The 13470-nt window shown below is 47.0% G+C and overlaps 2 protein-coding genes across 3 annotated transcripts in view; one reads left to right on the top strand and one right to left on the bottom strand.

Annotated features, from left to right (window-relative positions):
- The window catches only part of LOC135367370 (uncharacterized), a 149118-nt gene that overhangs the window by 28972 nt on the left and 106676 nt on the right, over positions 1–13470 (top strand). The window lies entirely within an intron of this gene.
- LOC135366292 (uncharacterized) overlaps positions 1–13470 on the bottom strand; it is a 41496-nt gene that overhangs the window by 11891 nt on the left and 16135 nt on the right. The window lies entirely within an intron of this gene.

Below are 13470 nucleotides of genomic sequence, written 5' to 3'. Positions count from 1 at the left end.
TGCATATTCATTGCCAGATTGGCTAATGGCCGCGCGAAATTCATGGAGCGCGTTATACAAAGGGCTCCCAGAGGACACGACGCGCATGATACGGCCCTATAATATAACCCTCTTTGAAAGGAAACTTTTCCAACCTGCCAAAGAAAGTCTCCTCCAAATAATCTGTCGCGAATTTCGTTCAGTTTTACAAAACATCCATCTTTGTCTTGAGGGAGTCATCCGTAGGGACCGAGAAAATGCGTACTCTTGTTGGCGTTTCATAACGAAGATATATTATCGCCAAAAGCGTCGTGTGACGTCATTGACTGCCCCTGTTATCGCGTTAGCGCCACGAAGCAACTGGGGCTACATATGCTGATGTGGACAGGTGACGGGGAGAGAATGGCATGTGAGAGTAGCATTCTCGGCGGTTGGATTTGGCGACGTGGGTCTGTAACCCAGGGAAAGACGCAGGAAATGGTTGGAACTTACCACTGTATAATAATGACATTGGCGCAGGTGTTATGTCACCAACGAAAGAATGCTGATGAGAAAAGAAAGATTCTCTCATATGAAGAGACATTTATTAGATTGCGGGTTCCGACCAATCCGAGGATACTTTGCAAGTTTTCTTAGACACGCTAACTGTATGTGACGTTTGCAACATGTCCCCGAAAATACGTTGCGCACGTTAAAGAATCTGCTGCTGGGCAAACAACCAAATCACGGACCGTCGCTAACAGTTCCTGACCGCAAGTAGTCATCCTGAGGACTCGGAGGTGGGAGGCTACCATCAGCTGGGCTGTCTGGGGTCTTCCCTTGGTGTTCCGCTTTACCACGCGGGCATCGGCGCTGTTTTCCCTGATGTCGACCCACGACGTGTACTAATTATCTGACTTGCAGTCCTTCGTGATCTCCACCTGTCCACGTCCCACAGCCCCAGTTACTTCACGGTGCTAAGACAAAATAAAGATAATGAAAACCCGAATGATTATTATTGTTTTATTAAAGGAACATTTCCGTGTAGCACACTGTTTCTTTATGCGCAGTCGTTCGCGAACAAATAGCGACGCAAAAGAAAGAAAGAATCTTGAAAAAAAAAAAAAGGATGAGTGTTTCTGCCGAAAGTCGTACCTTTGACTTTGTGTATCCTCCGTGGAAGGATAGCTGTGTGATAAAACACGCGTGACAAACATATTTCCCATGATGCGCAGATGAATTATCCCCCAACGACGCAACATTTGGCCCTCTAGCGGGATAGCGAGATAAAAGCATTTCCGTGTCGACCATTGACGCGGCCCCGCGATTTATTGCCGCTTTAAAGCGAGTCTAGGAAAAAGTCGATGCTGCGCTTGTTTTGATCCTGGAACATCATTACTAATAATAACGGCTGCACCTTTCGTCTTTCATCATCTCATGCCTCTGGGGACGAGAATAAATGCGTTTATCCCGGGCGCATATCCATTAGGGTTTGGCAAAACAAATTAAGTCGCAAGAATTTGGAGGATTAGGGGCGCTAAATAAGGCGCAAGCAGCGAGCCACCTTAATTTGCATTAATTACACCTCCGGGAAATCCATGTCGATGCTCATGACGCTGCTCACAATTAACGACCCCCCCCTCTCTTCCTCTGCACACAGAAACTTTGCGGCACATTCTACTTTTGTAGAACTCCGTGTTTCACAACAACTTGAACCCGACATCATCACTGTCAGCCACCTTTCAGAGAGCCAGACGGAAGTGGAAAAGCGCGATTATTGGCCTCTAATGCGATGACAACGCCATCTACACCATGTAGAATCGTCTGCTACTGGCTACTGTCCTTCGAAATGCAGAAGGCCTGTGGGTACCAGGGTTGCCATATTTGGCTACTTTCTGATTGTCGTGGCACTGGAATTTGGGCAATAGCGACTTGGCTGTTTTCTGGCTACTTTTGTCGATACTTCTTCCGCACTACATTTGAGACTCCTGTGCACCTAAATCGGGATTCGCTCCGAGTTCGAACAGAGTCGGCGCGCTGCGGAGAAACGATGAACTACCATTGTGTGGACGGGCGTCGTCTGCTTTTACACGTTTATTCAGCGCTTACCGCTGTAGGTGGAGCATTGGAGAACCGAACAGTATCGTACCAGTCATCTTCCGGTGAATATATACTAGAGTTACGGAAAAGATCCATCAACTCCGAACATTGGCCCACGTGTTATCCACACTAGAAAGGTGACAGTTTCGCCCCCTATAGGTCGATCTTGCAGCGAATAGCTTTCATCGTGCGCCATATAATGCCGAAGTACGCACAGGGCATTCATTCCTATCTTACTTGACGATCGGTTTTTAGGACTATTTTGTTTGTGTCTTGACACGCTAGCACTCGTTAGAGAGTCCTTCGCCTGCACATCACTGGCTACAGAATTGGCTACATAAAAGGGAAATTGCCAACTTTTTGCTATACTTTTTTTATGGAGCGTTGACGACTTTTCAATATTTTTTTTTTTACCTGGTAACCCTGATGGGTACGAGTAAGCCAGATCTATGTCCTTTAAAGGCGTCATTGCAAGGATTCCTAATGATAACGATTCGTGTTCGATTATAGTGAGCGGCATGGCGTCCTCAATGAAACCAACCCTGAGTTACTCGGTCGCTTGTGACGCCCGCCAACGCTTGTACATTGGAAGTGACAAACATCGCCACATTTAGGTCTTTTTGAACGTCCAAAGCAGAGCTAAAAGCGGGCGCATTTACAGCGGTAGGAGAGCCTCCGTCGCGATGAAAAACCTAGCATGTTGCCGTAAAACGGTTAATTTACTTTCCGTGTTCCCAGAAACACGGCCAGGTTTTATACTTATTGGAAAAGTGGAGCCGACCAGACACCCCGATCGGGAGGCACTTTTGCAAATGAACTCTTCCTTATCTCCCGGGCATCCCTCCATAGGCACTCCACAACAGGGAGGAACCACACGTCAATTTCTGGAGAAAAGAGAATCTACTCTGTTTGAAGATACCCACTGGTTGTGTGGCCGTCACAAGACCTTATTGCCACCATCTGTAAAAGTGGACGTAGTTTTCGTGATATTAGGTTAAAATCTGGATGTCGTGACTCGCTTCGAAATGCCTTTGGCGCGTCCTTTTGATTCAGCACCGCGAATCAACTATGGCCATGATCGGTGTTCAGACGATAGAGAGAGTACAACGGGAAAGAATTACTATGCTTCCTGGGCCGACTTCGGGAGGTGGAAACTTTGGCGACATTATCCCGGAAAGTATGCAGGATGACCCGGATAAATCCTAAGACTCCCAGTGTTCGGGGTGATCTGATGGTTTATCCACTTGGCCTCCGCGTGGAACTCATCGAGAAATACCGACGCAACACCAGACAGCGCAGGAAAAGCCTGTCGTGTGCACTCTGGTCTGTTTGTGCTCGTCGGTTTTTCTCAGTCTATTCCAACCTCCACCTTTCTACGCCAAGTAGAACTCATCTTGGTAAAATAACACACAGCGCGAGAAACACGAACTGGCGTTGCCGCTGTGTGCTACATACGTATTTATCGAATCTTGCAACAACAACAACAACAGATAAATGAATGATAATGAATGGGAAAATTGGCCGCATGAGGTGCGGCCCACTATACCCCAAGGCACAATGGACAGGATGAGATGTGTCCTGATGATGAGGTGATGAACGACGCTGAATAGGGGTCGATAGTCAGTGGAGTCAGTGAGATATCAACAGAACGGTAGGCAAAAAGACAAGACAACACACAGAAACACACACACACAGGTAGGCAGGCACACCGTAGGGAAGAGAGGAGACCGGTGTCCCGGAGAAAAATCTCGGAAGTCTCGAATCTTGCAAGTAAGGTATGAAGGTCAATATTTTTCATCAACACGTTTGGTGATGGTGATGTGATAAAAAAAAAAAAAAAAGTGTAGCTGTAGTTGACCGGTGGATCAATTGGTAGCGTGTCCGCCTACTGATCCCAAGGTTGTGGGTTGGAACTCGGCCGGGTGGCACTTGCTTAGACACGTCGTCTTCCGCGAGAAGTGGAGTGCCGTTGATAATGAGCGATCTGCCTGCCATAATGGCGGCAAGGTGCTCTACAAAAATAAAATAAGAAAGTAAAGCCATCGGCATGGTGACCAGTGGCCAGCGAAGTGACCAGCGGCGTGGCTGAGTGGGTAAAAGCACCCGTTCGTCGGTGGCAACCAAGGTCGTGCTGAAGACAGGGAGGTAATGGGTTCGAACCCTACTACCGGCTGTGCTGAGCTGTTCCCTGGGTTTTCCGGCACACTTTCCACGCGAATGTCGGCACAGTTCCCTCTCGAGTCGGCCCAGGACGCACACTATCCCCCCTCGTCTGTACGCCACTCATAGCCACAGTTGCTTCGCGGCGCTAACACGTAAACGTGCGAGACACGAGTGCGAGCAAGTCACCACTTGCGTAAGGTTGGAAAAAAGCGCGCGAGCGTTTTTCGTGCCACGTGACTGTGAGTTTCCATGTTCGCTTCGTTATTGCGTTGTCGTATTTTTAGCGTTCCCTTCTTCTCCGGAAAACTCTGCGTATATTTTCTCCAAGAACAATGTGTAGGTACAACGGGAGAGATTTCCCGCTCCTTCGAGTGCGAGAGAACAATGGGTAATCGGATTTGGAAAATTTTCAGCGGGCCCTGGGATTTAAACTGATTACAAATGCGGGTCACCCGATTCACTAACCACCCGATTGCATTATCTCATTCTCCGGGACGTAAGTCGGTCATCACATGGCCCTTAAGGTCCCACAGAGAAAATTAACAGCGAAGCTGCGAACGCATAATAATCGTGGTGAGGCGAAAATTATCGCGAACGAACCTTCGCTCCATGGATGAATTTCACTCTCCCTGAAGGTTCTTCAACGACTAACGAGGACCTAACCTAACCTAACCCAACTCAACCTAACCCTTGCCAGCCCAACCTTGGAACCAGTAGTTGGTTGCGGTGCAAAACTGATTAACCGATGTCCGTCAAACCTTTTTCGGAATCAAAACCGCGCGGACTCTTAAACGCGTGTATTTCGATAGTCTAGACTGCACATAAAATCTTGAGCGTCAGCATTGTTTCTTTCCAGGGGAGGGTGTGGGCCCACTGCTTGTGTTGCATTCATCCTTCTATCTTTAATTACCTCGTCTACTACTAGGTACCAACACACACTCGCATCACGAGTATGACAGGGTTGCTTGGTATTTTCTCTCGCCTTCGCTACCTGTCTGTCCCTATTTACCTTGCAATTTTCCTCGAGACAAGCAGATAGCTACCATGCCGAACAGTTGCACATCGCACATTACCATGAAGAGACATGCACCTGCATGGTTTCACGCGTATTATCTTTATGGGGATAGAGTGAGAGAGCGTGTCTCTCGAGCGAGCTGCCGAATTTTTCGACCTAACCAAAATTCATCAACCTAACTAGAATCATCCACGGCATGTCGTTCATTACCACTCTTGTCTCGCGATATAAATCCTTGCGTTTGCTCGTTTTCTCTCGCTAAATCACAATCCATCATGTAGGTATCATCTCTGTATATTTTTCTGTATTATATGTACCGAATGTGTTTCGCGTAAAGGTGTCCCTCCCTCATACAACGCCCTTAGGGCACTTGAGGTATCTTTCGTAAATAAACAAATCAATCTACGATGTTTTTTTTTTAATTCCACGCTTACCAAACAACTGCGGCTATTAGAGAGGACGGCAAGAAAGAGTGGAATCCTAAGCCTAGGGTAACTATGCAGATTAATCTTGGGAGACTCTTATAAAATCCCAGCCAATCCAGCACAGTTTGGAATAGGAATGGAACTTCCCTGTGTCCAGCATGAACATGGACGTACCACAAACGAGAGGAAAAGGATATTATTAGGACTGCATGTGTAAAAACAATTCTTGCAGTCTGTTCGTGACTTTCTCACGAATATCTTCACAGTTGTTGACTTTCGCGCCGCCTTTAGAAGCCGAGTTCCAAGTTGCTGGCGTATAGACTAGGCGTATAGAGATGAGGCTAAGCTGTAACTAAAACATGCACACCTTGGAGGCATCGCTGAGAAAAGAGAGATCTAATAAAGGAGTGAAAAATCTCTCCCGAACGAGATCGAGCTTAAGTGCACTTTGGCGCATGCGCCCGCTCTGCACAAATTAGATTGGTCCCACCCACCCGGGGTGTGCAATTTTGGACCACTCCACTATTCAGCCGCGCAGAAGTGGAAGCCCTTCTTATACCTGTTCTGCTGAGAACAACATGCAAGGTTGGGGGGAACCTCCTGCAGGATGTGAATGATACGTTCGCATCCAACCTTAGAATAGGAATAAATAGCGCGGAGAGTCGTGAGTCTCGATGTCGTGTTTTGTTTGTTTGAAGGAATATCTTTTTTAGGGAAAACTTTCCTGGGAAGCTGATTAAACAGATAGTTTGGGACTGTTGTCATCCCCAGCCACGCTGTAGTAGTAAAACACCTAAAGCTGGACAAAAGCTGTTCCCCACGAATATTCCCGGGCATTAAATAGGGTGCGCCGTGTGCTCAGATTTCGACCCCCACGTAAGTGGGAAAAAATTATCCGCAAACCGGCTACTGTGGCGTCGCTCGTGATCATAGTTGTCCCTGGACATCGTACTTCAAAGCAGCACTCAACGCACAGACAGAAAGAACGTGAGCGACACCTACGCTACTTACTCGCAACATAAGCAGCAGTTGCAAGTAAGTTGTGTAAGAGCACGTTTTTCTTCACTGCCAACGCTACTAACTTTCCCGAACCGCACTTTCCGGGTCTCTTAACCAGCTGAACCCCCACTTTTCTTAAAATTGCTTTGTCCCTGATCAAATCCAGCCCACCAACGCTGTGCCCTCAAAGCTCTTTTGACATTTTTGGACACCATAGGAACTTCGAACCTCATTGTAAAGGGATCATTATTTCATTCCCCACATCACCATCAGCAATGGGGTAGAGCATCGACCCTGGCGATGAAACTCCCCATTCATCATCTTAAAAATAAAGTTGTTGTGTGTGTAAGTAAGTTGTAAGCAATGTCTGTGTCGCTTGTGTTCTTTCTGCATGCGTATTGCCTCGAAGTACCATGATCAACTACCCAAATGAGGACCTTAGTTCACGAACTGTCATATCGTATATTTTGCCACGCGTGTTTATTCCGGGGCGCGGTCTAGTCTAGTCCGTCTTCTAGACTAGGCGTGACGTAACCACAGCCTTTTTCGAGTTTGAAGTCGTCTGCAAAGTCAGGCTGTAGAAGCAGACGTCCAAACAGTTCCACGTAGCCAAGGCGACAATGGGCAAGCTATGGCGTCACTCATGTGTCCATAGTTATTCCACAATGAAACAACGAACCGAATGACCTGTGAACATAAGTGTGCATCTTCCACCTGTCTGCGCGCAAACACCAGCAAAGAAAGTCCCCTCCAAAAAGAATAAATGGCAGTTTGTTGCGATCTTTCTGGCCCGGGGCAGGATATCGTTGAAAAATTGCTACGAGAGGGAGCTGCTGCAACGGAGAGGCCGCGAAATGATGACGCCTTCGGGAATCACGGGGGCCGCAATCACCACAGTCGGTCGCTTCTGCCCCTTGAACTGAACTAGATACAAACCGGCCGCTTTTACCAAGATATGCCCCGGGACTGCTGCAGTCGAACGACGACACCTGATTTTGGTGTTGAAAGTGTTTCATCCCTTACCCCAATTGATAGAGGGAGTTTTAATGGATACCTAATGTCATTGTGCGCCAAAACTCTGGTGAAATTGTGACTAGTTAAAGTTATGTATGAACACCTGATGAGGATGCGACTAGTTAAAAGTAAATGTGATATATAGTAAAAAGAGAGTATAAGAATGAAAAAACACAAGTAAAACATCGTAAAACTACTAAAGGTTTACAATTCCGATATCTGTTAAGAAATTACAAACTCTACTAGTTGGTGGTGACGGAACTACTTGCCATAGTCTGTCACGCTCAGGCGGGCAACGTCACGACTATCGCAGGGGGGATCGTACGTCCTGGGCCGACTTCACAGGCAACTGTGCCGACATTTGTCTTAGAGCGTCTGAGGGAAAACCCACGAAAAACACCCAGACAGCACAGCCGGCGCACGGATTCGAACCGGGTCACCTCTACTAGGTGGTGGAGGTGGTAATGTTGAAAGAGGGCCCCGTTGTCGGCCTCACAGTAGTGGGCAATGTCACGGCCAACGCTCTAGAAGGGAATGTGGGTCTAGGACCGACTTCTTAGGGAACTGTGCCCACGTATGTCTGGCAGCGTCTGAGCAAAACAACCCCGGACAGCACAGCCGGCACAGAGATTCGAACACGGGTACCTCCCAGTCTCGATGTGACATTGGTCACGTGACCTCTACTAAACAAAGCAGCAAAGCAAAGAGCCGGCTTGCTATTCCAAAAAAAAAAGAAAGATGAAAAAAGCAAAAAGAGGTGATAGCCTCATCACCGAGCAAGAGTGCTGAATGAAGAGGTAAAAGTGTTAGACGGTATGCAAAACCAAGCGTCCATCCCGTAGCACCCCATGCCATGTCTGGGGCGCCCAACCCGGCCCGAGCCATGCTCACGACTGTCGGACAACAGTTCTATCGCGTGTCACGCTTCACACATGTGCTGTTCCACTATCTTATTTGCGTGATGAGACGAGGCTTTCAAAAGGGAATACAAACGAGACAAGACAGCTTCAGGTGCCTGTATTCCTCATTGCATTAAAAGCACTGAGCGCGGTGATTTCAATTTTCGGCAAGAAAATTACGTTAACCTGGTGCAACGCTGCTTTGTTATCCCATCTTAGGAGAAATTTATGCAGCTTAATACAGTTCATTTGAGAACTAGTTGGTGCACTTTATACAGCAGAAACATTTGGTACAAAACGAAAGCTAGAACGATTGTAGTTTTTGCTATGAAACCCACTGTGATACTCACCGTTACGCACTGCATGGTATGAAATATGATTTTTCTCAGCTCGGCGAATCTGAGTTTTCGTTATTTTAGCATCTCCCACATAACTGTCACGTTAGATTGAGCTGCATTCATGTGACTGTTTACCAGACAGATTGTCCGCCTCAGATATGCCCCTCAGACTGTGCGCTCAGACTGTTTCAATCGTTTAGCGCGAGGACACTTCATGCTAGCCTTACAGTCACCTTCCACAGCTTCCCTAAGACAGAAATGACTGCTAGCCACCAAGAGAAAAGATAAGTTCAATGCTGATACAGCGAAGATGTGTGCACGGCACTTCGAAGAGGCTGATTTTGTCTCGTACGTGCCAAATGGAAAACGGATTCTCTGGATTCTCTATTTGCCGTGCCATTCGTCTTCACATTCAAGAAGAAGTAGTCAGAGAGAAAACTACCAAAGGAACGCGTAGTAGTGATGCAAAACTATCGATAGGACATTGATATGTCAAGAAACTGTTGATATAGTTTTAGGATAATTGACCATCGATACTTGCGGCGATCGTACTAAGCTTTTATTTTCTACCAAATGTTTCTGCTGTATACATTGCACTAAATAGTTCTTAAGTGGACTGTACTAAACTGTCTAAGTATCTCATTGGATGGGAATAAAAAATACAGCGTTGCACTAGGGTAGCGTAATTCTCTCTCCCAAAGTCGAAATGAGCTCGCTCCAGTGCTTTCAATGCAATAAGAAATACAGAAGCGCTCTTACCTTGCTTGCATTCTCTTTTGAACCCCTCGTCTCACCACGTGAATAACATGGTGGAACAACACATGTATGTGACAGAACAGCTGCACGTGAGTCGTGTGCATGACTCAGGTCGGGTAGGAAGCCTCAAACATGTCGGAATTCCGGAGGTTTCCGTGCGCGCTACAAGAGGGCGCTGGGTTTTGCATATCGTCTAATGGCGAACATCGCATAGGGGACCCAGGTACTATAGACTGTCCAGAAAGGTACAACAAGTGCTTTTAGGACATGGTATTGGTCAGCTGGATTTGACCATGGACAATGGGCAATGGAGAAGTCTTTCTGCCTTCACCACAGTAAAGTGGTGTCAGAGTTGACCAGTAGAGTGACATCTTGACCAGCCATAGTATTACCTGTACTGAATCTCATCTGCTACAGAAATAAGAGAACAGTCTGCTCGTAAATAAGATTACTGAACCATCTGAGGGCGTTTTACAACCTGACTCCTACACGGGCGAGTATGAGTGACGTAACACAACGTCACAGTAGTGTACTACCAATAGCACGGGGTGTGACAACGACGGTGAGCGGCTCACAAACATGGCATACACAAATACTGAGTTAATCAGGAGCCTTTTTCCGGAATCCCAAGCAGCGGTATGGCATCGTGGAGATTCAACTTCGCTGTAAACAAGTTATTTATGTAACGCAAGCGTCTCGTAACACATAAAATAGTCGAGCCAGGCATTACCGGTCATTTAAAGGCTTACCGACATCAGCCATCACAGCGGAGATATTTTTAGCAAAATAAGTGTATTTTCAGCGTAAGCGTAAGCGAAGCTTTCATTGAACTTTGTTCGTACATTTGCATTTTCTATATCTCAAACTTGGTTAGTCTTAAAATATATATCGATTGAGTTATAAAGATACGTATAATTGATCATATAGATAGAGAGATCAAAAGATTCAAATGAATCAATTATCATTCTTTGACTTTTTAAATGTTTGCTTCCTCCGCGGCTTTCCGTCAGTCGCCCTGAACTCAAGAGGGGGCGTGGCTAGGGCCGGAGACCCTGCGCTATACGCATGACTATGCAGGAGAGACGTTCATTCATAGCAGTTTTTCTCTTATCTGGGACAGTCCTGCTTGCAATCACACACACACACAAAGTATTTCATTTTAATTCTCGGTTTAAATTGTAACCACAATAATTATTGTCTCGCAATCTAGCAGTCACGAGAGGCACAAAATAGGATTTTCTTTGTAAGTCCACCCGATGGGTCGGGACGTATTTCTGAACCATCTCCCATTACGGTAATCTAATTAAAACAAACGAGATGATCTTTCCCCGCTTATTGACAGCAAAAGCTTGAGAATGGCACGGAAAGAATCAATTGAATCCGACCGGTCGATACTCCAGTGGGGATGAAGTGCTTATAATAACCGCGAAAGAGAGACGAACCATCATACGCATTAGATTCTCTTACTGTCGAAATATGTAGAAATAAAATAGGTACAAATTTGAGAATACTAATTATTCCGGCCCGCGTGAAAGGCGAACGTATATACAATAGAGATGCTGTCGATTAGCTGATGCTCCTACACAGCTCAAGTTTCGGTTCAGGGAATGGAAAAAGGGGTGGGTGGGTAACACATCCCCTCCTTTCCCAGCCAAGCCGTGGCGGTCAAGTGAACTCGCTCTGTTCAGTACCTTACTATAAACCTTCCTACCAGCCTCCTTTCGTTGAGGTAATGGTTGCACCCGTTGGGAGCTGAATTTCTCCCAGATTTTCGTCCTTCGTGACGGACCTTCATTTCTAGTGAGCTTTCAAGACAGGAACAAAGAACCGACGGACCCCCGTACTCGCCATGATGTTCATGACCGTGTTCTGTACCGGCTCGATATATAAATACCAACCCAAGCGTCGCTGTTTTCGCGAGAATCGCTCACTTGAAACTCGATCACGAGATCACTACCAGTTGTTCCGTTCGTTTTCGATATGGATAATACTTGAGCGTTTCTTCCAGAGTCCGTGACCAGTTATCAGGGAGGAAGAGTGGCCGTGCATGTCCTCGCATAGGGAACAGCTCATTGGATCTGTTTGCCCCCTCCCCCTTTTACGACCCGAATATATGACGAAACTCCCGCAGACACTTTTCTCTTGAGAGAAAAATCGACCCGCACTTGGCGCATAAAGCTTCATCACGAGGAACTTCTTGCATCGCCAGGGCTGTTCCAGTTGTCCCGCGGAAGAAAAGAAAGAAAAAGCAAACGTCCGAGGGAAAGACTCATCATCATTGAGCTAGGTTATGTAAGGTCGATTCCATCATCTTTACGTGTCTACCTTATTGGTGGAACCAGCGGCGGGATAGCTTTAAGGCCACGTTAAAGACAAGTACGCCATCACCGGCTGTGGTATTTTAGGTTTTCCACGGGTTTTCCGGATGACTCTCTAGTCGGATATTGTCCCTGTCTCCTACACTTTCCCACCGCCCCTTTACCATAGGCAAGGTGCGGGGACCATGGTCCAGTAGCATTCATATGCACCAACGACTCCGTCACCTTTGGGATTTCCTGTCATCAACAGGCCTCTCCACCCTGCTTTGATCACCTGAATCCTCATCTCCATCATGATCTCTCGCTATCTACAAATTGCACTGGGGCAGCGCCCAGCCTGCTGGCTGGCACCAGCCCCATCTCATCATAGTGTCTTTCGGTGTGTGTGTCCACGTGTATACGCTGCTCGTAGCCAGAGCTGCCTCTCGGTGCAAACACATGAAGAAGGCTGCATCTGGCATTGGGCATGGCGTGCTGGCCATGTCACGTCGAGACTGGTCGGTACACGGGTTCGAATCCCGGTGCCGGCTGTACTGTCTAGGCGCTTTTCCTAGGTTTTCCTCGGACGCTGTCAGACATACGTCGGCACAGTTCCCCTAGAAGGTCGGCCCAGGGCGTTTCGTGACGTTGCCCACCTCTCTTTCAGGCCGACAACGGCGAGCTCTTTTACTAGCACCGCCACCGCCACCATATTGTTGGCGGTAAATTGTTTGTCCTATATAAGGCTGTGGACGCTACATGGTGATGGGCCTCATAACCCTATCGCTTTAATACAGGTTGCTCCAACCGCGTAAGGGACGAAGAAAAAATCACTTTAAGAAGCTAATTCGCAAAATTTCGGCGGGGTTTACAGTTAGTTTCACTTTTCTGAAAAAAAGAAAAAAAAGTTTTTATGCGTATAAAAACTCTCCTTCGAAAGGAAAATCTTCAGTACGGCAAGCCACAGGTGGTCTCGAGCGGTGAGTGTCCGTAAAAATGTACCTCCGTGAGACGGCTTTAAAAAAAAGTATCCCTACAGAGACTTATCTAAAATGTATAAGGTCTTTGGAAGGACACGACTCGCCCATTACAGCAACTCTTCACGCCTGTCGCCACCTGGATGAAGAGAACGCCCTTTTATTGTGGAAACTTGGCTACGATATTAATGCGCCTATGACACGAGACAGGGCCCTTAAAGTCTCCACCTAGAGAAAACATTAAACGGCGAGAAAATCCATTACGAATCCGCCCAGGGAGGGATGAGCTCAACTGCGAGTTGCCAACCTATGGGTGACCGTATACAATATTGCGTTACTTATAATGATAATACGAGTTATCGACTTGTTGGCGCGTATTTAAATAGTTTTTTTTTTCTCGCCACTGGGACGAGAAAAAAGTATATGAAGCTTCGTGGACGGCAAGGGCGCGTACCAGCGTCGTGGCCGAGCGGGCTAAGGCGTCCCGCTCGTTGGTCGTGCTGAAGGCGGTGGGTTCGAATCCTACCAC

This window comes from Ornithodoros turicata, chromosome 8, assembly GCF_037126465.1.
Source record: "Ornithodoros turicata isolate Travis chromosome 8, ASM3712646v1, whole genome shotgun sequence".
NCBI lineage: Eukaryota > Metazoa > Arthropoda > Arachnida > Ixodida > Argasidae > Ornithodoros > Ornithodoros turicata.
This window is presented reverse-complemented; position numbering and strand designations above follow the sequence as displayed.